We start from the raw sequence: 3624 nt of genomic DNA on the forward strand, positions 1-3624 counted from the left end.
CTAAGTACTTGAAAATCCTACCGAGTGCAGAGCGAACCTCTCACTCGGGGGCTTAGTTGCAGTCCAGTACTTGCCTAAGTATTTAAAAATCCTACCGAGTGGAGAGCAAACCTCCCACTCGGGGGCTTAGCTGCAGTCCAGCACTCGCCTAAGTGTTTGAAATCCTACCGAGTGGAGAGCGAACCTCCTACTCGGAGGCTTAGCTGCAGTCCAGTACTTGCCTAAGTATTTAAAAATCCTACCGAGTGGAGAACAAACCTCCCACTCGGGGGCTTAGCTGCAGTCCAGTATCGCCTAAGTACTTGAAAATCCTATCGAGTGGAGAGCAAACCTCCCACTCGGAGGCTTAGCTGCAATCCAGTACTCGCCTAAGTGTTTGAAATCCTACCGAGTGGAGAGCAAACCTCCCACTCAGAGGCTTAGCTGCAGTCCAGTACTCGCCTAAGTATTCGAAAATCCTACCGAGTGGGGAGCAACCCTCCCACTCAGAGGCTTAGCTGTAGTCTAGTACTCGCCTAAGTATGAAACTCATTTCGATCCGCAAGGACGACGAGGCGCAGGTCGACTGCTACCTTCTCCTTCGGAGCTCCGCCACAAATACAATGTGCGCTCTGCAAGGACGATGAGGTGTAGGTCGACTGCTACCTCCTCCTTCGGAGCTCCACCACAAATACAATGTGCGCTCTGCAAGGATGATGAGGGGCAGGTCGACTGCTACCTTCTCCTTAGGAGCTCCGCCACAAATACAATGTGCGCTCTGCAAGGACGACGAGGCGCAAGTCGACTGCTACCTTCTCCTTCGGAGCTCCGCCACAAATACAATGAGCGCTCCACAAGGACGATGAGGTGCAGGTCGACTGCTACCTTCTCCTTTGGAGCTACGCCACAAATACAAGGTGCGCCCTACAAGGATGCAGGTCGACTGCAATCTGTGCTCCATCCTTACCTGCAAGAAGCGATGAAGAGCAGGTCGACTGGATTCTCCACCTCAGGGCTGTGTCTCAAGCATTAAAGTATATCCTGAGTGAAGAACAAAGTTCGCTCGAAGGAAAATGCAAGCATATTCAACGATAAGCCAAGTTCAAATAACATCCTACGAGTTCAGCAGTGCTCAGGCATCAAGCCTGTTAAACTTTATGAGTTACAAAACCACTCGGCATTCCGAGGCAAATTTAAGGTGAAGCATAGAAGTTTTTCTTACTCCTCGGGTGGAGGACTGGAAGGCGCGACAAACTGGTCCAGGTCGATTCTATCAGCAATCCGAGTGGCAGCAGCAATGAAGATCTCCATAAAAGATTGGAAGTCATGCTTCTTGGTGTTGGACACTTTGAGGGATGCCAGCTTGTCCTCTCGCGCATCCTTGCAGTGAACACGGACCAGGGACAGAGCAACATCAGCACCACACCTGGTACAAGACTTCTTCCAAGTTCTTGCACTCGACCTGGAACTTCATTCAGTCGAGTCATTAGAGACTCGAGGTCATTTTGAAGTGTCTCTCTCGGCCAGAGTGTCATGTCGATCTGCGACGCCGCAACCTTCAGTCGAGCAAGGTACTCAACCACACCAGCAACACGAGACTCCAGTCGGAGCACGTTCATGGCAGTTTCATCCTTCACAGGAGAATTAATGGGATCCAAGCCTGTCTCCACTCGACTGGTCTCCTCCTTGAAGTTTTGGCAGAATTCTGTAAACACAACTCAAAGATGAGCCAGCAGTTCTATGATAAGTCAGTGATTACAAGTCAGTCGGGTAGGAGAGATTACCCTCAAGCATGATGAATAACTTCTTGGCGAGCCCTCCCAGATAAGCCTCCAGATCGTTCTTCTTCCCCATCAGTTCACTAGCCTTGTCACTCAGAGCTATCTTGTCATTCTTCAGACGGCTGACTTCCTTATTGGCCGCATCGAGAGCAGCTTTCAGGTTGGCATTCTCCTCTTCAAGTTTACCGACTGAAGCCAGCTTCTCTTCCGCAAGCTTTGTTTTGTCCAAAGCCGCCTTCTGCGCCTCGGCAAGTTCCTGGTCTTTCTTCTTCAGAGCCTCCTTCGTTTATCTGCAAAATGACAATGAGATCAGAATCAAGAATGGGAAGAAGGATAAGAACAGTCGTCAAGTTCTCACCAATCATACATTTTGCTTCGTCCTTTGCCTTCTGGAAGTTCTCCTGAACAAGCTTCAAGTCAAGGTCGAGCTGGATATGTTTGTTTTCCAACTCAGTATAGCCAGCCACAAGCTCGCAAGATTTTTGCGAAGAGTCAGTCGACAGACATCAAAAGAAAGGTCGCTTCCGAGTGACTAAGAGAAAAACCGTAACATTTCTAAGACTACAGTCGAATCAAAATATTTGATAGTAGTCTCGGGGACTACACCTAGTGGGTGCACTCAATGTGGCCCCACTAGTTTTATCGACTTGATCTGATCAGTCGACCAAAAGGAACAAAGAGATTATGATCCCAAAACCATGGCTAACTACCAGCAGTTAGTCTTGGTCTCGTCATGATTTACCAAAAAAAACAACGTCTTCGGACTACAGTCGACTGCCAGCAGTCCATCGTAGTCTCGAGGACTACACCCAGTGGGTGCACTCAACGTGCCCCCATTGGTTCCAAGATTCCATTCGACATGGTCCGACCAGACCGAGTGAAGAAGTTGGAATGAATAAATTCAAAATACAAATACTACAGTCGACTGCCAGCAGTCCACCATAGTCTCGGGGACTACACCCAGTGGGTGCACTCAGCGTGCCCCCATCAATCCAAAAAATCAATCAACACACACAGTGGGTGTACAGATGCAAATATCTTCGGAAAGAAAGTCTTCGGATAGCATATCCTAACAAAACAAGCGGTGACCAACTAACCTGGACATTGCTCTGAAGGGCTGAGCTAGCATCATAAGCCGCTTGGCTGGCTTCCCGGATCACCTTCACCTGCTCCATCATGATCCCCGCCTGGCGTATAGCCTCCTTACCAGCACCCGCTTGGTCCTCTGGGACGTGGTGTGTGGCGAAAAGGGAGGGCGGATCAGCAATCGACGACGAAGGCCGGGCACTCGTCAGCGGCACAGCGAAGGACACAGAATGCCGAGTGACATCGCCACCTTCTTGAACCGATGCCTCAGGCACTGATGCAGTTCGAGTGGTCTTGCCAGCCGGCGCCTTTTTATTCTTCCTCGCTCTCAGTGGCACCTCGTCGTCATCATCAGGGAGATCAATGACATGAGGAGGAGTTGTAGGATAAATCCAGAGTTAGAAACGAAATCCAATCTACCAAAAGTGAAACTGCAAGAGAGCGTATGAGGGTTGGAGGTGGCAACGTCTTCCATTTCCTGATCGTCGTTCTTGGCGGAGGTCTCGGAGGTAGCAGCACTGCAGATTTTAGAAACCAGTCGATGAGTCGACCAAGAGTTCGTCCGTGCTAAACAAGAAAACACAAGTTCTGATGTTACCCGGAGATAGTGGGAGTGGCCATTCTCATCTTGGGCAAGGCCTTCAGCGGCTTTGACGGCTTGGACTGCTTCGGCGCTTTCTCAGTCGGCGCCGGAGAAGCCGCCCGAGGGCGCTTCGACTATTGCCCAACAGGCACAATCGCTTTGCCACGCTCGCTCGCGGGGTCATGGATGAGCGTG

This window comes from Triticum dicoccoides, chromosome 2B (assembly GCF_002162155.2).
Source record: "Triticum dicoccoides isolate Atlit2015 ecotype Zavitan chromosome 2B, WEW_v2.0, whole genome shotgun sequence".
Taxonomy (NCBI): domain Eukaryota; kingdom Viridiplantae; phylum Streptophyta; class Magnoliopsida; order Poales; family Poaceae; genus Triticum; species Triticum dicoccoides.